At 39.1% G+C, this 26,132-nt stretch overlaps 1 protein-coding gene across 4 annotated transcripts in view; it reads right to left on the bottom strand.

The window, feature by feature from the left end:
• KCNIP4 (potassium voltage-gated channel interacting protein 4) overlaps positions 1-26,132 on the bottom strand; it is a 1,193,209-nt gene that overhangs the window by 1,084,203 nt on the left and 82,874 nt on the right. The window lies entirely within an intron of this gene.

Below are 26,132 nucleotides of genomic sequence, written 5' to 3'. Positions count from 1 at the left end.
TTCCCTTGAAGTGGGTCATAAGACCCTCATTCTAGAGTGGCTTCCATATTCCCAGAAGAAAGCAAAATCCTATCTCTGAAGAAACAGGATACAGAGGAGAATCTGAACTAACTGGCCCTGCTAAGTTCTCCCCAGTTTATTTCCATTAGATCACACTCCATTTTTCCAGTCACACTCCATGCTGCCTCTTCATCAAACCTAGCATATAAACTCAACTTGACATGACTACCAGAAATAGCTGGAAAGAGAAAGAAAGAATATGACAATTACAGTTGCATTTAATATGACAATATGAGGCCTTTAATGAACAGACAGGGTAGTCTCAAACTCCTCAATAAGTTTTATATTTTATTACTTTCATGAAAATGAATGAACAACACATAACACAGCACAGTGCCTGTGCACAAACATTCAAGAGGTGCCTAGATAGACTAACAGGACCTTTCAATGCATTCAATTCCAACATTTGCTAATTGCCCCTAAGCATAGTAACTGCAAGAAATAGATAATAAGTGAGTTCTCACCACAGAGAGCTTGCAATGCATTAACTCACTCACTCTACACATATTTATTTAATCCTCACATGTTGAAGGTAATGGGAACCAAACATGAATGAGTCAAGAATCATGCATTGAAGAAACTCACAGTATTTCAGAAGAATTTAGGACACATATACACAAGCAATTAGAATAGAAAATAGAAAAAGTATTTGCTAAGAACACAGAGGAAACACTGTTTGAGAGATTAAAGATGGGTACATGGAAAAATTGATTATCATTCTTCAGCCTGCACAGTGAGATATACATTTTGTATATATTATATGCTTCAAATGTTTTTAAATAAATATAACACATGGGTAGAATTTATAAATGTAGAGATAATAAAAAAAGCTGGTTGGTAACTATAAACAGACGAACAGCATAAGCACAACAATCTGACAGTCAACTCCAAAATATGGAATTACTTGGCCCTTTTTTAGTACTCTTTTCTTTGCCTCTCCTATGTCCACACCAGAACTGCAATTTCTAGATTGCAGTACAATGGTGAATGCGGATCATAATCTTCCTGCTAGCTGACCTTCATTTTTTGAATCCTGCTTCCTTTTCCAAGTCCATTGATGAGGTGAATGAAGTCCAAGAATGGCTACGTTTTCAGAATTAACATGGGTATTTTAAGAAAACCTCATTCCAAAACCCAAATGTGTCCCTGCTTTATCTTTATGAGACTACATGTTTCAACAGGACAGTGTTCATGAAGTCATTCTATTTTTAAATACATGTGTTCTATGTTATACTGAAATTGATAACCCACTACATCACCTCCCAAAGAAGGTTGTGTAAACTTGTCACAAAAAAAGAAGTTCTAAAACTGCACTGCATATTTGGATGAAATTTTGGTTTGTGGTTTTAATTCAGGAAGCAATATCAAGACAATGGGAAGGATGTTTAAAACCTACACACATATGCTTACTTATTTGTCACTTTGTTTGTTTCTAGGCACTAACTCTGCTTCCTTACAACATTTCAAGTACCTCCCAATACCATTGCTCTATCCAAATAGAGGGGTGGCAAATTGCTTCTGTAAAGGACCAGTACATGTTTCAGGCTTTGCGGGTTATACAATCTTTATCACAATTACTCAACTCTGCTGGCATAGCACAAAAGCAGTCATAGACAATATGGAAATTAGTGTGGCTATATTCCAATAAAACTTATGTATGGATATTAAAATTTAAATTTCATACAATTTTTACAAGTAACAATATTATTTTTCTTGTCACTTTTATCAACCATTTATAAACATAAAAATTGTTCCAAGTATACAGGCCTCACAAGAACAAGTGGTGGGCCAGATTTGGGCCATTTGCCTACCCCTGTCCTAAATCATAACCGTGATTCTTAGAAAATTCTTTTTTCCAAAAGTATAAGAGCAGATTTTTTTTAAGTGTTTACCTACTTTTCTTGCAAAAGGAAGTTACATAGGAACTTGACACTTCTTAGTAATAAAATTTACTTTTCAGAGCACCTTATATCAGTGATGCAGGGTGAAAAACTTAACCCTTTCAATTTGACATGTATCTTGGCACCTGACTCACTAACTGCCTAAGTTAGTTAACTGGATTAACTAAATTAGACAGCTTCCCCAGTACAGTGTTTTTTGTCTTCTAGCTTTGTGATAACTCATCCGACTTTGAAATATCTTAGTAGCTGGATTGGCTAAGTGTTCTGACTCAAAAATATTTTAGTTTTTAGTAAGTATCTGTTCAAAGATTCTTCCCTACTGCAGTCTTCTCCTCAATAACAATCATATTAAATATGCCCTAGTGCTTATACCTGACTGCCTCTGTTTTTTTGTTTGTTTTGTTTTGTTTTTACTGCTAAAAGATTTGATCAGCTAACTAACTCAGTCTCTAAGACTTAATGTCATATAATATGGATGCTTCAATATTATACTTAATTATTTTAATTTTCCTATTGTGCTCTTTTCAAAACACTCATAGATCTACAGTTTCTTTTTAAGCTCTAATAGTAATTTCTATTCTTGTCCACGACACTGGGATGAAATTTGAGATACTAATTTCCATGTACAGAACCAACATTAATGTTCTAACTTGTAACATAAATTCAATTCTTGCCAAGAATTTGTATATTTCAGAGAGATAACATACAGACAGATATAGATAAAGATATAGGAAGATAAAGACATTTACACATATATGGCAAGGGGATATACACAAAGAGAGATAGAGAATGACTAGAGTTCACAGAGTACAGCTAGACTTCCTGAGTTCAAATCCCAGCTCTGCTTCTTCCTATCTCTGATCTTTAACAAGTCATCTAACCAGTCTGTCTCTGTTTCTTCCTGTAAAATGGAGACAGTGATGACATGCACGTCATAGGATTGCTGTGAGAATGAAGTGATTAAAGAATGCTTACTAGCACAGCATACATTGAATAAGTGTTGGTTATTATTATGATGCACCAGCTCCCTGCATTTGTATTTGACTGATTTACAGTGACCAAATCTCAACTTATACTAACTTGAGGATTTATTTGTTACCCCAAATGGCAAGTCCAAGGATTCAGGTGATTCTATTTTCTGGAGGCTCAATTAGTGGGGCCAAGGGTTCCAGCTTTCCTGGGTTTTCCATCAGGCTCCCACCATGACATGGATAAAATGGTAAGTGGCAACCCCAGATCCATATATAACTAAGCAATACCTGTTTTTTCCATGTACTCTGGCAGAAAGTAGCCAAGGAGAACACTGGCCCAGTGCAAAGCATATGCCAATCTATGTTGGATAGAGAAGGGGAGATGAGTCAACCCCACCTAATGTATTCACAACGAAGAAGATGAGGAAAGAGATCTTGGGTAGATAGGAACAACAGATAAGCACCGTTATTCACAATTCTCTTTATAGACATTACCCTTTGTTTATTCTGCAGGTGAGCCTGTTTGGCCTTGTCTCTATTGCAAAATCCACAGGTCCTGATGTTTCAGTTCATCACCTTCTATAACCACCAAAGCGGTAGTAACAGAAGTAATACCTTTTTTCCATACTTGATCTCCATTTTATAATAAAAGCACCCTGACAATCTCAGGTTAGTAAAATGCAAGAGTTGAAATACACTCAGTGCTGTACTTTTTACATGTCGCTATCCCCTAGGGGTATTTCAAACGAAGACCAGACTAGCCCAGTAATTAAATGCCCCCAAGCATACGTGGTAAAGCCATGTTATGGTAGATGTACTTTTAACATCACACAATGATGTCTAGCAGCACACAGCGAAAAGAAACACACATTTTCTTGTTTCAACTCTACCACTTATTTTAGAAACTAGACAAATAAAGCACTAAGTTTCCATATTTCTAAAAGAATGTCTGAAATATCCACTTAACCAATTACACAGGAATATTGTGAGGGGATTAAATGAAATATCACATGCAGAAGTATTTCATATGTGTAATGAAAATACTTAGCAATATTATCTGTAATAATTAAATTGTTTTTTGTTTCCTAATCCTTCTCTTAATCACAAAAATGATTTATTTCTTTAGTCTCAGATTTCTTTTGTGATCTTAGAATAGCTGTCACTTGACACCCTGTTGTCATCCCTTACACAAAATATTTCACCTTTTTTTATCTTTTCTGACACTACCATTTACTCACTTTCTTGCAATTTTTATGCTCATCTCTACATTCTCTCTCTCTCTCCCTGTCTCATTTCCTTCTCTGTCTCTCTTTGCTCAGTTTTATTTTTTTAATTGATCATTATCCCTTCACTAGCAACAAAAGCCCACCTTTCCTTTTTCCTGTGTGGCAGAACCACTGCAACACGCTGGTTGGAATGTTCAGATCTTGACTTCATCTCAGCTATTTGACTCTATTCTGTCAATTCAGAATCACTGCAGAGGAGCTTCTGAGTCTGGCACCATTCTGAAGGTTTAACATTGTGGGAAGTCTCACTCCAGATAATTAAAAAGGTTGAACTTCTCAGCAGCTCAGATATTTGAGTAGCCTCTCAAGTTCCACTTAATGAATTAATTCTCTGTGCTTCTTGAAAAATAAACCACTCACCCTGAAAAGCCCGTGGCACCACCTGCCTTCAGCACAAGGATTCAACGTATGTGGGTGTTTGGGAGGAGTGTTTTAGACTGACCTTGCAACTGGAAATAAGAGGTAGCAGTTAAAGCAGACAGAACACACAGCTTCACAATCAGGCAGTGCTGAAGTCAAATTCTGGCTCCATCGCTCACCCAGCTGTGTGACCTCCAGCAAGTTATTTAGGTGTTCTGAGTGTCAGATGACTAATTCATAAAATGGACACATTAACACCTTTCTTATGGAAATTTATGAAGACAAAAAGCACCCAACAAGCAGAATCCATCATCATTCTCATTGTCATTTTTGTTATTTAAAAAATCTAAACATTGCTCTAAAATATCCATAAAGGCCTAATTCTTTCAACAGAGGTTTTTGATCATCATTTTTGTTATTTAAAAAATCTAAACATTGCTCTAAAATATCCATAAGGGCCTAATTCTCTCAAGAGAGGTTCTCGATCATCACCACAGGTAAACATTATGCGTTAGATTTCAGATGGCACCCACCTCGGGAGCACCATTATTGAACTCAATTCTTAAATTATTTCTGGAGAATATGAGTATAATCCAGAACATGCAATCAGGTTGTGGCTGGGAAAATATGTTCACTCTAGTAGCAAGTATCACAGGGTGCTAAGAATACATGTGGGTTCTAAAAATGAATGGGACCTAAGGAGATACTGCCACAAGAGAAAAGGGTTACTTTGTGATATACGTGTGTGTGTGTGTGTGTGTGTGTGTGTGTGTGTTTTCCTCTAAAAAATATATTGTGAAATAGCTGATTGGCACATGCCAAACCTTAGTTGTGTTTTTACCAGCTGTTGGAATCATTCCTTCTAAGAGAAACAAAATAAAAGGAATCACTCCGTCTACCTGCCTGTCTCAGTTCATTTGCAATGAAAATATTCATTTCTAATGAATGCAATATTTTATGACATAGAACAGGATTAATTCTGTTGTGCAATCCTGAGACTTTATTCTGTATTCTAATCCACTCTATTCTTTTAGCTGTGCAAAAAGAATAGGAGAGTGCTTATGGCAATATCGATTATGCACATCTTGAAAGGGGGCATTATAAAGAGAGAACATTAAGGTGAACCACTGTGTTAGCATGTAATTCCTGCGATAAGTGGCTTTTTTTCTAATCTAATGGCATCTCTTTCTATTATAAGAGTGGCTCTTTGCAATCTGCAAATCGGTCTGGACATCAAAGAAGAAAGTCACCTAAAAACAAAACAATTATTGAAATTTTGCCTCATAGAGACTGATCAGCAGCAAAAATCAGCTCTAATCAGTGTATGCTCACACCATCCCAGCAGAAAAAAATCAATCCGAAATATTGATCATCATGTTTTATTTTGCTGTCAGAGACAACTAGTACCAGATATGACAGTACTTATACAAAATGATGACAATAATTACTTGAATTTATATCCAATTTAGATCATTATTGAAATTATTTTAACAATATAAAGAATACTAGATGTGAAAATTCTAAGGGAGTAGATGCTGCTCTTCAATAATCTTTATGCACAGCAAAAGAATTCAGTAATTTCCAAGTTGATAATACTAAATTAATTATATATTATCAAATTTTGATAAGTGTGTGTGTGTGTGTGTGTGTGTGTGTGTGTGTGTGTTCCTATTCACTACACAAATAAGACTTAGGCCTTGAGGGCATAAGCAATGTAAATGTAACTATAATGGCAAAGCTTATTTACTAAAAAAGAAAAATGGGCCTAGAACTTACATATGCTGAATTCCATCCAGTATTCCTACAACACATTTAAACTGGTGAAAATAGTAAGTTCAAGACGCAGTAACTGAAACAGTTATTTTGTGAGATAAACAGCAAAATCTACAAACCTCAAATAACTTTAAAAGCTAAATTAAAAAAAAATTTAAGGACATTATAGAGATCTTTATATTTGGTGCTGTTTAGGACATATAAAATAACATCATCCCGACCACCAATAATACAGATGAAAGCTGTCAGGTAGGGTCCTCATACTTCAGCAACTGAGAGACACTAATGAAAAAGGTATGTTTTATTGGTTACTAACCTGGGTGACACAGTGGCCTTGTTGTAGGGCTCATGCTATGATTTGAATATTTGTCGCCTCCAAAACTCATGTTGAAACTTAATTTCTGGGTTAATGGTTTAATGGGTTTTAATGGCATGGGACCAGTGGCTTCATAAGAAGAGGAAGAGAGAACTAAGCTAACATGCTCAGCCCCTCACCGTGTGATGCCCTGTGTCACCTTGGGACTCTACAGAGAGTCCCTACCAGCAAGAAGGCCCTTCAACCTTGGACAGTTTCAACCTCCATAACTGTAAGAAATAAATTCCTTTTCTTTACCAACTGCCCAGTTTCAAGTATTTTGTTATGAACCACAGAAAACAAAAAAAGCTCATTTAATTTCAATTATATGATTTTTTTTCAGTTTTAAACTTTCATTGTAGTACAAAATAAGATTTTTTACATCAGTTTGATCCCGATAAGATCATCTTGAAACTGGAGATGGTCTCATTCACCTCAGCTCACTGACTCCACGCTCAGGCTTGCTGTGGAGCTCATGCCTTTTAACCCAAACACTACATATTCCCTCATGAACCGTGCACTCAACATTTGTGCAAGATTCAAAACTGATTGTTAGGCATGCATAAATAAAGCAGACAAAGTCTCTAACCATCATAAAGCTTAGAGTCTTGCGGGGCAGACTAACACAGAACATAATGACATAGGAAAAAAAACACTAAAAGCACTGTGAAAGAACACGATAACCCAGCTGTGGTAAAGGGAGGAGTAACACTCAAGTTTTGAAAACAACATCAAGAAAACTGAAATAAGGTTGAAATATGCTGATATTTTTAACTTTTGATCCCGCCCTAGCAGACAGAAGAGAGCCACAGGCATTAGTGCAGGGAGGGAGGAGAGGAGAGGGGTTAAGCTAGGGTTGAGAGTCCCTCAGGAAGGCATTCAAATCCCAGTTACACAAATAAAACCAAGGCTCAGAAAGGCTTTCTGAAAATCCAACACTACATGTTCTCATTTATAAGGGGGAGCTAAATAATGTATGCATGTGGATGTAGAGTGTGGCACAGTCACACTGGAGACTCAGAAGGGTGGGAGGGTGGGAGGGGTTGAGGGATGAGAAATTACTTAATGGGTACAAGGTACATTATTCAGGTGATGGTTACTCTAAAAGCCCAGACCTTCCCCTAAAGCAATAGATCCATGAAGCCAAACTGCACTTTACCCCTTCATTTTATACAAGTGCTTAAAAATTACAATAAAAAAATACAAACACGGGCTTGTGTGATTCCATAGCCCATAGCTTTATCCCAAGGTAAGGGGGTACACCTTAAGACAGCCCCCACTTTAGTGAAGGGTGCTAGTTTCTGGGAAGCTAGCAAAACATATCTCCAACCAAATTGGGGAAAAGCTATATATACCACGTACACTAATAACAAAAAATTGCCAACATGAATCTCCAAACTTTAGTTTTATTATTATTATTATTATACTTTAAGTACTAGGGTACATGTGCACAATGTGCAGGTTACATATGTATACATGCGCCATGTTGGTGTGCTGCACCTATTAACTCATCATTTACATTAGGTATATCTCCTAATGTTTTCCCTCCCCACTCCCCCCACCCCACAACAGGCCCCGGTGTGTGATGTTCCCCTTCCTGTGTCCAAGTGTTCTCATTGTTCAATTCCCATCTATGAGTGAGAACATGCGGTGTTTGGTTTTTTGTTCTTGTGATAGTTTGCTGAGAATGATGGTTTCCAGCTTCATCCATGTCCCTACAAAGGACGTGAACTCATCCTTTTTTATGGCTGCATAGTATTCCATGGTGTATATGTGCCACCTTTTCTTAATCCAGTATATCATTGATGGACATTTGGGTTAGTTCCAAGTCTTTGCTATTGTGAATAGTGCTGCAATAAACATACGTGTGCATATGTCTTTATAGCAGCATGATTTATAATCCTTTGGGTATATACCCAGGAATGGGATGACTGGGTCAAATGATATTTCTAGTTCTAGATCCTAGTTTTTTAAATTGTCAGATGGGTGCATAGGTGAAGGAGACAAGAAACACTGGTCAGGGGAGACTCTCAAGATACTGGAACCCTCGTCTCCGTTCTGTCTTCATAATATTTTTGCTTTTGAGTTAATCGTTTCATGCCTATATGCTATCTATGGTACCCTCTTAGTATAAGAAGTCTAGACAGAAAAAACTTCTACAATTCAATTAATATACTAAGCGTGTGTGTGTGTGTGTGTGTGTGTGTGTGTGTGTGTGTGTTCACAGATTATAGAGATTCTCAGCTGACAAAAAATAACTTCTGGGAGATAACTTTCTAGTGGGAAAGAAACATCAACAATTCATTACAAACCAATAAGGTCACTGTCAAGATAAGTGTGTGGGGACCTCCAAGGAAGCTCTCCATCTTACTGAAGTCCAGAGAGTCTGTCCTGGGAAGGCTTGCAGACTGCAGCTCATTGGTTTATTCAGCCAGTGTGTACTAAGTGCTTTTTATAAGCTTTGTCCTCATTGAGGTTCTGGAAATAAATATTGTCAACAAAGCATGTCCCCTGCCTTCCATGAGGCAACTCACAATCTCTGCTAAACCTCAGGGAAAGGGTGGTTCAGCTACTTTTTAGGAAGGATTCTGGAAGAACTGAGAATGTTTACCTCTTCTAACGGTCTTCTCTCATTCATGTTTAATTTAATTAGAAATAGTCTAAATCGAACTTCAGCAGAGCAAAGCAACAAAACAACCTGAGAAACTCTATTTATTAATAGGGTAGATTTAAGTTGATGTTCTCTAACACAGTAAACATAAGCTTAAATGTTCCCTAATTAGAGATAGTGTGAACCCAGCAGAGAATACCAAGTCCTGTGGGTGAGCCCACAGAGTCACACGTGCTCAGAGTCCCATCAGTAACTCAGCACCATACATGACACATTCAAACGCACTCTGCATGCAACTGGTCTGTAGATTTATTTTTATTTACTTATTTTCTGTATTTTCTATTCATATCTTTAATTAGAATTCTAACGGTTTTACTGTAGACCTTTGCCTTAGCTCAGTTGGTACACAATTCCAAAATTCACCTATCTCACTAAAACAGTGAAGAACCATGATTTCCTTACTGTTACAATTCCCCACAAAAACAAAAATGAATCAGGCCATTGTTACTTAAGTGATAAGTACCTTAGAGAAAGCTTTTTACCATACAATCACAAATCCCTTGTTGAAGAACACTTTTGCTAACAGTTTTGCCTTGCTGAATTAGGAAAAAACATTCTTTCAAGGACAGTAGTAAGATTGACCAGGTTTCTTTGTACTCTCCATATTTGAAGAAATTGAGCCAATTCAGTCTAAGTCACTTAAATCCTGAGTCTTGACTGCCTAATTTGTAAAACTGTTCAGCTTCCTGCCAGACTCATAGGATTGTAGTGGGGAGTCCAGTAACATAAGGCAGCATTTGGAAAGTTGTAAGAAAAAAACAAAAATGATTATGAAGTCACTTTAAAATATAGGGCTCTAATATTTTACTGTTAATCACTTTCGAAACAGCGGGACATTGTCGGCAAAACACTGGTCTGGGAAATGAAAGACCCAGGAGAACTAAGTTTTCATCTGGGTTTATCAGTGGCTGATTGACCTTTGAATAAGTCATATAATATTTTCTGAGATTGTTTCTTCCTACTTATTAGAGAACCTGACTATATTATTTTTAAGTTCCTTTTCATTTATAGGAATCAGTGTTTCCATGATCATTTGTTAATTCAATTAACATTTTCTGAGCACCCTCATGACCAATCACTTTCTAAAACCTCACTTCCTAATACTATCACATTACTTATTAGGGTTCAACACATGAATTGGAAGGATACAACAGAAACATTCAGATCATGCAAAAGTTACACATCAGAATCTGACCAGAATCAAGAAAACATTATTAATCCACCAGGCCAGAAGCATAGGGGAATATCTGAGAAAAGCTATCTGTCTAGGGTATCAGTAAGAAAACAAGGTTAAGCATGAAGATAACGAAACTTCAAGGTAAGAACTAGCTGTGCAGCCACAGGCAAGTCACTTAACCTCCCTGGACCTCAGTTTATTCATCTGTCAAATAAAGAGTTTGGGGTCATGTGCCATCCATGATCCTTTGAATAGCATCTAATGTTGTCATTAAGTGCTGCTCTGTGCAAGGCCTTGAGACGATAGAAGAACCATATGACCCAGGTATGGTAATAAGTTCAGTGATCACACAGCCTAGGTTGCTCAGGGCAGTGTCTATTTATGCCTGTTGCCCTCAGTAACTGTTCATAGCCCCAATAGCACTCTCTCTTCCCAAGTTTCACTCTCCAAAACGTTCCAGTTTGATGCCCACATATAACCGTCACCCTAGTAAACAGGCATACACGCACAAGCTGATAAGGCAAGATGATAAAACGGTAAGTATCAAGAAAGGGACAGACATAACTGCTCCTGCACTCAGTAGTGCAAAAATTAACAATCTGTTTTCTGGATGTTCTAAGGCTTCATGAAGGAGTTGAGACAGAATTTAAACCTACAAGATGAGATGCTAAATGGAGGGGATTCCGTACAACATATACAATTATGGTGAATGTCAAACTGCTTCTCATCCCACATATTAATTGCAGAGCAGTTTTTACTTTTTTTCATCAATGTTATATTTAACTTAATCATCCCCAAATCTACATTGGTCTTCTCCTGAGTGTTTATGACCCCAATTGCTTAAATTCCCCTCAATGTACAGGTGAAAAATGACAAAGGCATTGCCTATCCTGTGTGAATCTAGTAAACCCATCTACCAGACTTTGAGAATTGTCTGGGATCTATGCTTGGCACATCATTCTTTGTACTCTACATTTGCTCTTTGAGAAATACCAGTCATCTCTAATGTTTGCTAGAATTGACTCCTAAACCATATTCTAATCGATTGTGTTGAGCCTTGACATCTCTTTTGGAAACCAAGTCCTTTCCAACAACTGGATATGGCCACTTTGATCTCCCTATTTCTTCTTTGAACTGTGAAGCTCACCCTCTCTAAGAGTGCTAATACAATATTTGTTCTATTTCATTGCTATTAGATACTTGAATGTGTATCTGCCTTGAGAGTTTGGACTGTGTTTTAATCAATATTGGATTATTAGGGCCTTTTCTTGTATCTGACAGTTTCCAATGAATACTATTGAATGGAAATGGCTGTTGCTTTTCATTCTCTGTTCTATCATTTGCCCCTGCCAACTCTTCTTATTCTTGTCTTTGAATAGAGATGACAGATACCCCCAGGATTTTAAAGGTCATTTAAACATCGTCTTTAAGCAACAGACAGAATCTTCCCCCTACAGGGAGTTCAAAAGAGAGCCATCCGTTGTTCAATTTGCAGTATCAAGCTAACTCAGAAAGGGAAGAATCACCCCTGTATCTCCGCTTTCCCATTTTTCTAGCATCACAGTCTACATAAGAGTTTTTAGTTTACGACTTTGTCTCTCTCAGTCTTCTCTCCTGCCAGTGACTGCAGTCTGACCTCCGTTAGCTTTTCTTCAATCTGTTTTACAAAATCACTCTGGCATTCTATTTTCATCTTTGTTTTCCAGTGTCTAAACCACTGAAGCTGTGACCTTTCAAGCAAATGTAGCAATGGTACCAGCGCATCCTCTGATTGAAAAATAAAAAGTGAGCCCATAGGTAGTATAATTATTCTGTGTGTGCAGGAGTGGTGTCTGCACTTGCGGCAGGCAGATAATTGGATTTCAGATTACTGTTAAAAATATGCGCATTCCACCTGAGCCCTAGCAGTTTCTTTTTTCTGGGACCCTAGAGAAACTTGAAACTTCCATTCTTCTGTAAGTTCTTATCCATATTCAATTGGCTTCTGGGTCCTACCTGTTCTATCCCCTGAAAGTCGCTAGCCCTCCTCTTTATTCTTCATTTATTCTGTCTCCAGAATGCTTTCTACTGCTCCAGTAGTCACCACCATTATAATCCATCTGGACAGTCTGAAACTATCTTCTTGTTTCCACTCTTGCCCTTCTTCCCTCCATCTTCCACACACTTCCTAGAATTACCACAAGATTCTACCTAGTTGGGCTTTTCCTTCAAACATTGTCAATGAAACCTTTTAGCCCACATACATTCTTTTAAAATTTAAATCAATCAACAACATTGAAAAATCAGAATATTTCCATTAAAATGGAAAAAAAATCAGAATATTTCCATTAAAATGGAAAAAAAAAGTAAAGAACAGATTTTTTACTTAACAGTTCTGGCAATTCTAGGCCACCATTCCTATACGGTCACAATTAGCTGGAGCTGACTAGTGGCTGCCCCATAAGGAAAGGACAGAAGCTGTTCCCGTTGCCATGGTCTGTCCCACTCACTGTTGTTAATATTTTGACATCACCTTGGGTGGGGTCATTTATCATGGTGCTGATACATCGCCAGAAGGCTTCACTCATTTACAGGCTGGCTGGTTCCTGGAGACTGTGTGCACTCTACTCTATATCTTATTAGATGTAGGGATGCCAGAATAATAACTAGTAAGTACTCAGAGCTACATTTGAGGGATAATCCCAAATGGGGATTACATTTATTTGAGGGTTCTTGTAGATGAATATAAAGTTGTGAGTGGCTCTCTTTACAGACATTTTAGTAAACATCTTATTGATGCCAGTGGCAGCCCATCTGGAGCGGCTGCTGTCATGATGCCGGATGCAGTGGGAGAGGACTGGCTGGGACTGCCACCATGGAGTCAGCAAAAGCCAGGAACAGGTGGAAGCTCCACCCCCTTGAGTTGGCAGGGCAGGAGCCTTGTGCTCCCCAGGGAACAGCTGTGGCACCCAGCTGTGGCTGCAGACCTGGGCATGCCTGTGCTCTTGGGGGCTGGAAGTAGGTAGGAGCCCCGCCCTCCCGGGCACACCTACAGCTGCCCAAGCTGTGGCTGTAAATCTGAGCATCTCTGCACTCTCAGGAGCCCTGGAAGCCCCCACCCCCACCCCCCAACTGCCTGGCCTCTCCCTACTCCAAGCGCCTGAGGGTGCCTGCCCCTTCCACCTGGCCTTTCCCCACTCCAATCTCAGAGCAAAGTGGAGGCTGAGCCTGGGTGCTGTCGCAACCTGGCTAGGTATGTGCACTCTTGGGGCAGCACTGACACACCAGCCTCCTGCTGCCTTGGACTCCTCCAGACTTTGGGCACCGAGGAGCATGGGATGGAAGCCAAGGACAGCTCAGAGCTGGCCTGCTGGCACCACTCAGCACAAACAGTCTTGGCATCATGAACAGTGGCAGGAGGCAGATAGGCTCCTGGGTGGAAAGACACAGGTGCCTGGTGAAGCCCCACCTTCAAGTCGGGAAAGGCCTGAAGCCTGGGGGCAGGGTTTTCAGTTCTGCAGAGTGGGAACTTATAATGTGTTTTATCTGGGCCCACCCATGGCCTCACATAGACCAATCAGCACACATTTCCTCTCCTTTGAAGTCCATAAAAACCTCAGAACTCAGCCAGATTCAAAAAGAGATGACATGACCACCAGCTGCAGAAAGGAGCTACCTACCCCCAGGGTCTCCTCTCTGCTGAAAACTAAAAAAGAGATCACAAGATGACCAGCTGTGGAAAGGAGCTATGCATGCTGGGGTCTCCTCTGCTGAGAGCTGAAAAGAGATGACAGGACCACCAGCTGTGGAGAGGAGCTACCCACACCAGGGTTTTCTCTCTCCTGAGAGCTGAGAAGACAATGGGAAAATGGACCCATGGAGAGGAGCTACCCACTCCAGGGTCTCTTCTCTGCTGACAGCTGAACACTCGTCAGGACACCCTGCCTGAGGAAAGGAGCTACCCACTGTGGGTCTCCTCTGAGCTGTTCTATCACTCAATAAAGCTCCTCTTTGCCTTGCTCACTCTCTCCTTGTTTGCATACTTCATTCTTCCTGGCTGCAGGACAAGAACTCAGGTCCTGCTGAATGGCAGGGCTGAAAGAGCTGTAACACAAACAGGGCTGAAACGCCCCCGTTGCTCGCCACATTGCAGGCAACAAGGAGAGAAGGGCTGTGGCCCTTCAGGGAGCCCAGACTTAGTAGCTCCCAAGCCAGGGCTGTGACACCCTCTTTGGGGTTCTGCAGTTCCTGGTTTCTCCAAGCTTCTGAGTGCCACCACATTCCCCAGTGCCAGCTGTGGAAGCCGCTTGCTGTACACCTGGTCCTCGCAGGGAGGTAGCACCCATGATGGTGCCTGGAGCTGCCCACTCCACTGCAGCCAGCATGCTTGGCTGCGCACAGTGGCCGGACCCCATGCTCACTCACTCACACAACCCTCGCCTCTCCAGTCACCCTTGGCAGATATGGGATCCAGGCTGGTAGCATGAGCTGAGCTCAGCCTGCAGGTCAAGAGGGCCCAGTGGGCAAGAGCAAAACTCAGGCAAAGGCACCACTGGCCACAGGTTTCCAGCTGGTGAAGTGACACCCCAAGGATCTCGTAACATTATCAAGTTTTGTCATGGTCACTTCTATAATTGGATATTTTCAGTGTGAAAGAGAACAAAGAAGAAAAATGGCTAGGAAAAAGTTTAATTTCTTGATAGCTCTAAGAAGTGCTTTTCTTGTCATTTTCTGGATTGATTACTAGCACAAGAAAAAATGAAAGTGTCTCGGCTTTCTCTGAAATGAAATTTAACTTAAAACCCTAGTGGCCCGATTTCTGCCTCATTTCATTCCCTAACTGTCCATGGAGTTTACGTAGAAATTATGGTTATGTGATGAAGAATTCAACTCAAAAAGTTCACTGTAATATTACAATAAAAATTACTTTTACAAGCGCATTGGCATTTTTAATATATTTAGTTTATAATAAGGTACCACCAAAATACAGTTAAAAGCAAGGTAACTTGCTATCACTCCTAATTGTGTGTGCTTTTTAGATAAAATTTTAACACAGCTTAAAAATTTTCTCATAAATCAAAATCAATTTCCTTTTTAACAGTATTTAGGAAATCCTACTGATTACAGTTTTAAGACAACTTACTTTCCTAAAGTTATTGTGGCTGTTCGTTGAAACCACAGTATCCTAAGTTATACTCATATAGAGTATTAATTGTTTATAGTTCTTAGTCTCCAAATTTAGAAAACACAGGAAATTTAGAAAAACAAACATGATGTTATAATAAAACTGTGTGGGAGTAAAGAAGAGATTGGAATGTATAGGATTATCCAATCCTCAAAGCAAAATCAGACACAAGGAAGATCCTCAAAATCACTGCTCTTAAGTAAGGGAATTTTATCAGACATAGGATATAAGACAAAAAAGAGTAACTGTGAGTAACAAACCTCAGCCAAACATAAATAATCTTCTGGCAACTTGCCACAAATTGCTGAACTAGTCATCCGTATGCATACTTGGCAAAGGGCAAGACATTTCCAGATTTTTTGTGGAAGCAGGCAGAATGGTCGAGAGAGACAGACACTTGACTTCCCTTCATCACTGTCCTGCTATCCCTTTGAGGACCCTTTCACCTGGCTTAATTGGCCTATAAGGTATTGTTAGACTAACCACTTCTTAAGAATAGTGCTCTCGGGTGGATCACAAGGTCAGGAGATCGAGACCATCCTAGCTAACACGGAGAAACCCCGTCTCTACTAAAAATACAAAAAAAAAAAAAAAAAAAATAGCCAGACATGGTGGCGGGCGCCTGTAGTCCCAGCTATTCGGGAGGCTGAGGCAGGAGAATGGCATGAACCCGGGAGGTGGACCTTGCAGTGAGCTGAGATCGCACCACTGCACTCCAGCCTGGGCAACAGAGCAAGACTCCATTTCAAAAAAAAAAAAGAATAGTGCTCCCATTTACCTAAGGAATCATGTCAAATGGTCTACTTCTGCAACTAGAGAGTACAGCTATCAATTAGTATCTGAAGGGAGTTTAAAAAATTGATTCAGATGGGAGTGGCAGCTCATGCCTGTAATCCCAGCACTTTGGGAAGCTGAGGTGAGAAGATCGCTTGAGCCCAAGAGTTGGAGACTAGCCAGGCAACAGAGTGAGACTTATCTCTACAAATAATAACAATTACAAAAATCAGCTGGTCATGCCAGTGCATGCCTGTAGTCCCAGCTATTGACTATTTGGGAGGCTGAGGTGGAAGGATTGTTTGAGCCCTGGAGGTCCAGGCTGTAATGAGCTGTGACGGTGCCACTGCACTCCAGGCTGGACAACTGAGAGAGATGCTATCTAAAAAACATCAACTGATTCAAAAGGGTATTGAATCAAACATAATTTTTAAATGCATGTATTTATGATCAAGGAGAAGATTTGTCAATAATTTTGTTTTGTTTTGTTTTTTTGAGGTGAAGTCTCACTCTGTCGCCCAGGCTGGAGTGCAGTGGCACAATCTCAGCTCACTGCAACTTCTGCCTCCTAGGTTCAGGCAATTCTTGTGCCTCAGCCTCCCAAGTAGCTGAGATTACAGGCGTGTGCCACCACACCCGGCTGATTTTTGTATTTTTAGTAGAGACAGGGTTTCACTATGTTAGCCAGGCTGCTCTCAAACTCCTGACCTCAAGTGATCTGCCCGCCTCAGCCTCCCAAAGTGCTGGGATTACAGGCATGAGCCACTGTGCCCGGCCAGACTTGTCAAGAATTTAGAAGAGTTTAAAATGTTTCGTATTTTAGATGACTACAATTTTAAATGTTGTGACTTTTTTCCCTATTTTTACTAAAAGAATATAATTATTTTATCTCACCTAAATATGCTTAAAAAGAAGTTTGATACTTGAACAGTGGAATTTGAATTCTGAGATCTCTTAAAATGCTTTTAAGATAACTGGCTTATCATATGGACTCAGATTTCTACTGACACTAAAAAAAAAATCAGATACAACATTTTGTTTTTAAAGGAATTTTAGAGCCCAAATCTCAACATGGATGCTTGTATACACAATTGAATTTATACACACAGCCTATGTAGATGTATAGATATACACGTGACATAACTATGGCTCCAAAATAATGTGCTAGTGTCACAGTCTACAAATATGCATTCTTTTATTTTGCTAAATCTTGAAACTGATTAATTTCTTCCCTTATAGAAAATTCTGAAACTTTTTTCTTACCCCCAAAACTGCCTGTTCCTCCCACCCAGTCAACAGCCACTCCATTCAAAAAGTCTCAGTGCTACAAATGGCAACTATATTTTCCAGAGCAGAACAAACCACTCAAGAATATCAAAAATGGGGCAGTTGTCAGATGCACATAGATATTAAAGATTGAGTATTTTGTCATCAATTATTCAAGTTGTAACATCCTAGAACTCATCTCTTCAATAATTTCACATGCTCATTCTAGGCTTTTCATATTTCAAATATTACAAAGTATAACTTATTTCCTTAAAGATGTTTTTCAAGTATAACCACACAATGGCAGTTAACAGAACTCACTGGTTTCAAGGGATATGAATTTTTTGGTAAATTTATATAATAATTCAAATTAAAAAGTCAAATTAAACCTTGGAGTCATCTTTGAGTGCTCTCTTTATCACTTTGCATCCAATCTATTAGGAAATTTCTTCAGTTCAAGCCTTAAAAATATTCCCAACTTTGGGAGGCCAAGGCAGACGGATCACCTGAAGTCAGGAGTTCGAGACCAGCCTGGCCAACATGGTGAAACCCTATCGCTACTAAAAATACAAAAATTAGCTAGGCATGGTGGTTTGATCCTTAATCCCAGTTACTTGCGAGGCTGAGACAGGAGAATTGCTTGAACCAGGACCCCGGAGGTGCAGGTTACAGTGAGCCAAGATCATGCCACTGCACTCCAGCCTGGGCGACAGAGTGAGACTCCGTCTCAAAAAAAAAAAAAAAAAAAAAAAAAAAAAAAAAAATCCCAGAATCTACTTTCACTGCTGGCACCACTATTAAATCAAGTCCATAGCCTCTGCCTCACACCTGGACTCACAGTGGCCACCAACCATTGTTCTTCCTTCCAACTATTGTTCTTTCTTGATTGACAAACATAGCCCCAGCAAACACAGGTCAGGTCATGTCACTTTTCTGCTCAAGAACCCTTTATAACTTATCTCACTCAGAATAAAACCCCATTTTAACCACAGCATGCTTGATCTTGCCCCTACTGTATGTCTTCTCTCTTTTCCTCTCACTGCCTCCCACCCCACTCCAACCCTCCTTAAACATCTTGCTGCTCCTTGACTGCAGCTAGGGATAATTCCACCTCTGAGCTTTTCATCTGTTCTTCCCTTTGCTCTGAAGTCTCCTCCTCAAGAAGTAGCCTGGACCATACCCTCACATCATTCAGGACCAAATATCACCTCATCAGCAAGGCCTCTCTGGCCATCTAATCCAAACTAGCCCCTTTCCCATCACTCTCTGTTACTCTGCTTTACTTTGTTTTTCAGAAGGAGGTCAGCATCTGTCTAGTTAGCATGCTTAATGTCCATCCACAGGCAACAGAAACAGAGGGAGACCACAGGCAGGACCTCATCAGTTCTTCAACAAATATTGTTATTTATTTCTTCGTGCCAGGCGTAGTCCTAGATGCTGACAATATAACTAATAATAAAATAAAATTCTCTGTTCTAAAGGAGCTTAAGTTCTCATCAAAAGAGATAAGAATAAATAAGTAAAATACAATCAAATGGTGGTAACTGCTGCAAAGATAAAAAGGCAGGAAAGGAGAATAGGGAATGCTGACGGGTAAAAGCAGAGCAGAGGGGTGGTAGTTTTCAATAGAGCAGACACACAAAGCTTCATTGAGAAAGTGACATTTAAGTAAGGGCAGGGCTGTATTTGTCTTGATCACTGATGATTCCCAGCCAGATGGTAAGTGTTCAATAAATATTTGTTAAATGAATACGTAAACAGAATTAAGGGGTCCGGCGCGGTGGCTCACGCCTGTAATCCCAGCACTTTGGGAAGCCGAGGCGGGCGGATCACGAGGCCAGGAGATCCAGACCATGGTGAAACCCCATCTTTACTAAAAATACAAAAAATTAGCCGGGTGCGGTGGTGGGCGCCTGCAGTCCCAGCTACTCAGGAGGCTGAGGCAGGAGAATGGCATGAACCCAAGAGGAGGAGCTTGCAGTGAGCCAAGATCACGCCACTGCACTCCAGCCTGGGCGACAGAGAGAGACTGTCTCAAAAAAAAAAAAAAAGAAAAAGAAAAAAAAAAGAATTAAGGTAGAATTCTCAAACATTCACCTTAAGTGATTTTTTTTCCCCATACTTTGGTACTGTTAATATCACCAGTTTCATCATCATCGCCAACAGTAAGGGCAAAAAAATTAAGTGTTCATACTACTATTTTTGCTGATGTGGCAAAAAACAAAAAACTGTTCTTCTATGAAGTCGTTATTCTTTATCAAAAGCAATCCAGAATTATTTCAGGCAATTCCTAGGCAGCTTTCGGTAAGTGTGTTATCCATATATACGGCTAATAAATTCCACGGATTGAATTTTTTTTTTTTTGGCAGATGGTCTATGTAGAAGGAGGTCAGCAGATAGAAATAGATGGGAAAAAAACTATTTTAAATATTCCTGGATGAAGTAGATAGCAACAGCATTCTGCTTCCTGGCCTGTGGGAGTGAGTATGTCACATAAACCTGAACCATCAAATATGCACTATCCCCTCTCAGTTTGTCGGTAAGGGGATGGCTTCATTAACCGAGTAAGGACAATCAGTGCCCTGCTGCTATTTTTGATAGATAGATGGGGAGCAGGAAGGTATTGCTTCTCTTTTCTGAAGAAGGAAGAGAGGAACACAACGAATAGGACAATGCTAGAATCCATCTTATCCGATGCATGAAGAGAATGAGGCTAGACCCAAAGCAAGGCAGTGACACACAGGGCTTAGAGCAGGAGAAGAAATGGAGAAACAAAAAGTAGAAAGGAGAAAAAAGAGAAAAAGAACCCTCATGATCTTGCTTGAGCTCCTAGATCCAACCATACCTGCAACTATCCCCACAGATCCATTTCCTCTATTAGCTGTGAAAGTTGAAATTGGTCTCTGAGCTTTGTCACTAAAGCTGGCCTATGAACATATCTACAAAATAAAAGATTATTTATTATATGTGAAGAGGCTAAGGTGTCTTGGTTTTCCTTGGCAAATGCAAATATTAAACAAACTGCAATTATAATTTGCTTTAACACAATAACGATTAGTCTTTGATTTTCCTGTAATATACTAATGAAGACCTGAAGTAATGTTTTTCCACAGTAGAAATGTAATAATTCTATGAAACTCTGACAAATAGTGACTTTGTTACATGACTAGCATCAGATTAATATTTCCACATTCCCATGAACTCACTGTCATAATATAATAATCCAAAGATGGGTTATAGTTTTTAGCACACTTTCTCACTATGAGATGGCTAAACTGCTTAAATTCCATTTTTGCTGCTTCTTAGTTAATTTCCATGGATAATACCGCAATATATTCTGCATAAACCCCAAATATTCTCAAATATTTATAAGCAAGGCAAACATAATAGGTAACATAGATTATTTTATTTATTATCAAGGATATTCACAAGATCACTACATTTTATTTTGTCTCATACTGATACAAACATGCTTCTCCATAACAACCAGGATTTTAGGACCATTTCGTTTTTGCATGTGTGCTTTAAGAAAACCGGGTTGGACATGATAATGCCCTATATGAAAAAGCAATGAGAAGATGTTCATTTGTGTGACTCATCAAAACTGCCGGACTGAAAAATCTCAGGATTCCTCCAGTTATTAGATATCTGTCATATATGTTCATTCCTGGGATTCCAGAAAATAAAAGGATTAGAACAAGCTATATATTTTTCAATTGATGAGGGATGAGAAATATTTCCTTCCCTCTCTCGTACGTCTACTTTTATCCACATGTCTGGTATTGAGAAAAGGGTGCCAGGGCTAGAATTTAGATTTGTCAAAAAGAAAGAGCTCCCAGAATCCCTCATATTGAACACCAGATCCTTATGCAAAACTCCAAAGTCCCATGAAGACTGGCTGACAAAAGCAATTTTAATTACCTTCCAGTGAAATAAAAGAGAGAAAGAATGCTAGGGAATAGGCATAAATGCGGAAAATTGGGTTTCCTACCAGACATATGCAGAAGCAGCAAGCAACTCAGTTCAGCACATGCCACATGCTGATGATCTGGACATTGACAAGATGATGCTGAAATAAACTAGATGACTGAAATAAAGTTAAAAAGAAATCTCACCACGTAGTGATGGAACGCCCCATGCATGGTCCCAAGAAGCTATAAGAGAAAATTGCCTCTCTTTTTTTTTCTGCTGTTTCATACTTGAAGAATTTAATTTAAAAAAAAAGCTCATTCATGAGAAGAGAGAAAAAAAATCCTAAATAACAAATAACTTTCTTTTCAAGATGATAATTTATCTGTTTGACTTCTGAAAGATAGATCCCCATAAGAAGCAAAAGATGATTCAGTGGTTCACTCACCATTCATGATCGCTTCCCTCATCAATAAAAACAAACACACAAAAAAAAAAAAAAAAGAAGAAATAAGTGGGTGAGGAAGGGAGGAAGAAAGGAAAGGAGGAAGGGGGAAGGAAAGGATAGAACAAGACAGGATAGGACAGGAGAGAAAAGGAAAGGAAAGGAAAAAGGAAAAGTACAAGGAAAAAAGAAATCAACCTGATTCATAATGTTGTACTGATTTCGGAATTTCACATCAAAATATGACAAATGAGACTCTTTTTTTTATTTTATTTATTTGTTTATTTTTTTGAGATGGAGTTTTGCTCTTGTTGCCCAGGCTGGAGTGCAATGGTGTGATCTCGGCTCACTGCAACCTCCACCTCCCGGGTTTAAGTGATTCTCCTGCCTCAGCCTCTGGAGTAGCTAGGATTACAGGCAGATGCCACCACGCCCAGCTAATTTTTGTATTATCAGTAGAGATCAGGTTTTACCATGTTGGCCAGGCTGGTCTTGAACTTCTGACCTCAGGTGATCTGCCTGCCTTGGTCTCCCAAAGTGCTGGGATTACAGGCGCGAGCCACCATTTGTAGGTGCCTGGCCAACAAATCAGACTCTTTTAAAACAACTAGAAAGGTTTCAATTATACATTTACCACCATATACATATATATATATTTATGTATGTACATGTATATATGTACATTTACCACCATATATATACACATATATATACACATATGGTGGTAAATGTATGATTGAAACCTTTCTAGTTGTACCATATATATATATATATGGTGGTATATGCTATATATATATATATATATATGGTATATGCTACATATATATGGTATATATATATGGTATATGTTACATATATATATGGCATCTATCTATGAAGTAACTTTGACGAACTTAATAAAAAATAAATCTCAATACAAAAATAAATGCAACAAGACTGGAAGAGTTATTTCAGAAATAATTGCCACGGCTGCACTGTGGATTTAAATAAAGCTTGCAGAGTTGCATTCCTATGGCTTGGTAATTAAAATAATTTGTTTTTTCTAAATGTTATAATAACATACAGATAATCAGCGGCTTACATTGAAATTGGTACGAACACTGAGACTTTGCACATCTTCTCTGGATTCAGGCAAATCACAGCAAGTCTTCTCCATTTGCACAACTAACTGAAATTTGTTATGTAAAATTGCCTTCTCCACTTCTCTGAGGAGGACCAGGGTCAAGCTCTGTTTATTCAGGGGAAAAAGCAGAAAGCAGCTCCACTACCATAAATAAACCTGTTGTCTTTTGCCATAATATCTGTAGGGAGTTGCTGCTCCCATTCATAGGACAGGCCCCCCAAATGAGGTGTAGTCTGGCCATGAAATGTAGAAGGAATTAGGAAAGACAGTCTCTTCTGATTTTTAGGAATCTACACTTAAAGAGTAGGAATGGTCACGTGCATAATGCATACAAGATACTAGAAGAGAAAGGAAAAGCAGGTATAAAGTATGCTGTCCTTATCCATGCACATCGACAATGACAACAAAGTACTCGATCCAGAAATGCTGGTCAAACTGTGTTTCTGTTTCAGAAAAATGTAAAACTCTCAATCTAATTCCACACCTATTCAAAGTGAATTCCATAGTTCAGCCTGGATTTTTTTTTTTTTTTTTTTGAGACGGAGTCTCGCTCTGTTGCCCAGGCTGGAGTGCAGTGGTGCTATCTCAGCTCACTGCAAGCTCCGCCTCCCGGGTTCACGCCATTCTCCTGCCTCAGCCTCCCCAGTAGCCGGGACTACAGGTGCCCACCACCATGCTCGGCTAATTTTTTGTATTTTTAGTAGAGACGGGGTTTCACCGTGTTAGCCAGGATGGTCTCGATCTCCTGACCTCGTGATCCAACGGCCCTGGCTTCCCAAAGTGCTGGGATTACAGGCGTGAGCCACCGCGCCCGGCCAGCTCAGCCTGGAATTCTAATGCTTCAACTTTAGTGTTAATTTGTATCAGAATTAAATTTAAATATGTGTCTTTCTTGCTACATTTTATTAAAAATTGTACTCTAAACCAAGGTCTGCCTCCATGACATATTGCAAATACTACAAATACTAGTGGTGCAATAAACTGTTGAATTTAATGTAATGAATTCAATGCAACAATTTGAAGGAAGGGTTCATTTAAGTAAATCACCCAATGTAGAAGTAGAAATGAGTCTCACTTTTCATAAACAAATTTACTGGAGGTGGGGGGTGCTGTAGACAGCAAGTATACCAACTTTCTGCTCATAAAGTCTTGATATGAATTACTAGAGTCAGAGTTAGTTTGCAAATTCTCTACTACTACATTCTCTGCCTCTAGAGTCCAAAATGTGCACAGTACTGGACAGCAGCTTCTACAGACCAGTAGCGTTCATCCAATTCCTTAGAACAGATCACACCAGAGGTTAGGACAGGATTGACCTCTGCAGGGCAAAGGATCACTGATGAAGCTAGTCACTGAGTTTTCTCAAGACAGAAAGCAGAGATGCTGGAGCATCCCATAGCACAAGCCACAACCAGGCCAAAACCTCCACATGGAAAAACAGTTCTTACCAAATCAATTGAGCAAGTGAGAATTCTCTAAACCACAGAAAGAATAGTTACAGAAATCCCTCAAATTTAATAACATACTCTAAATAAATCTTTTCATCAATATCAATCTTCTTAATCTTTTTAGAGCCATGTTTTCATCACAGTGAGCCAATAAAAGAAAAGCATTTGTACCTTCTAATTTACAGAGATGTTCTTTTTTTAAAAGATGTCCAAACGATCTTCAAGAATCCCTTCGGGTCATTCCAGCACACCCTATATTTTTGTTAGTTACCTTAGTTTTAAAATCATCCTTCACTGTAGTAAAAAAAAAAGAACGATAATTCCTTATCTAGCCAAAAATATTTTCTGACCTGGAAGTCTTGCTTGAATTGCTCCTAGTATAATCAGAGGGGAAGGGATAATTAATCTTTTCAGTCTCTGAATTCCTACGGATAGCATTTTCACGTGTATTCAGTAACTTAAACAAAGGCCAACATCGTAACACGTTCATTTCTGACCACCCTTGACAAAATAGCATAGATATTATTGAAAGTTTAGGGCTTGAGAACAATAAAATGGGATTATCAAAAACTGTACTATTTTCAATAACCCAAAGTTAGTTTATCAAGGGGATGTATACATTACGCATTTTATATGTGTATACTTGTACCCCATAAATATGTACAACTTTTATTTATCTACAATAACTAAAAATTAAAATTTTAAAAAGAGGTTGTATAGGCTTAGAGTGGAACCTGGTAGCCTAAATGTATGACTAAATCTGCTACTGATCACTGCTATGACACCTTTTTCAAAAGACCTAACTTCTACACCTCTTGGTTTCTTTATTAGTAAAATGGAAGTAAGAATAGTAGCAACCTCTAGTATTTGACAGTTAACACTACGGTACTTGAAAGAGTGTCTGGCTCATAGGCACCCAGTTAAATGCTATTGTTACTGAATCTAATTCTATTTCCTCAAGGAAACACAGATGTGCTGACATCCTTAAAAAGTAGTAATTGACTGTCGATTAGGAGATAATGAGAATCCATCCTGAAACACATTTCAGGAAATACAATTTAGAAAATATTGACAAAGGCAGGTGGTATAGAGCATGGGGTGGCTTCATATCACGCCTCCAGAACATAGTGCCATAAAGAAAAATGATAAAAACCCATTGGAACTGATCTTTCTTTGACCAGATATTTACACGACAGGTTGATAGCAAAAGGTGTTTATAAAATAGGCTGACAGCAACAGGATTATTTGCTAAAATGTTCTCACTGGGAAAACAAGTAGAAGTTCCAAAATAAGCCTGAGGAGAAGCAACACTTCACTTTCTCAGAACACTGAAAACCCTGTAACCTAAGTTGACCCTATCTATTCCAGCCTTATGGGGTCATGGGTTTCTTTAATATCCAAGCAACCTGACCCCATTCTCTATCCTATTTGCTTGGGGGACGTCCTGCA

The sequence above is a fragment of the Nomascus leucogenys genome, chromosome 20 (assembly GCF_006542625.1).
Source record: "Nomascus leucogenys isolate Asia chromosome 20, Asia_NLE_v1, whole genome shotgun sequence".
Classification (NCBI taxonomy): Eukaryota; Metazoa; Chordata; class Mammalia; order Primates; family Hylobatidae; genus Nomascus; species Nomascus leucogenys.
Note: the sequence above shows the minus strand (reverse complement) of the source record. Positions and strands in the feature narration are given on the sequence as shown.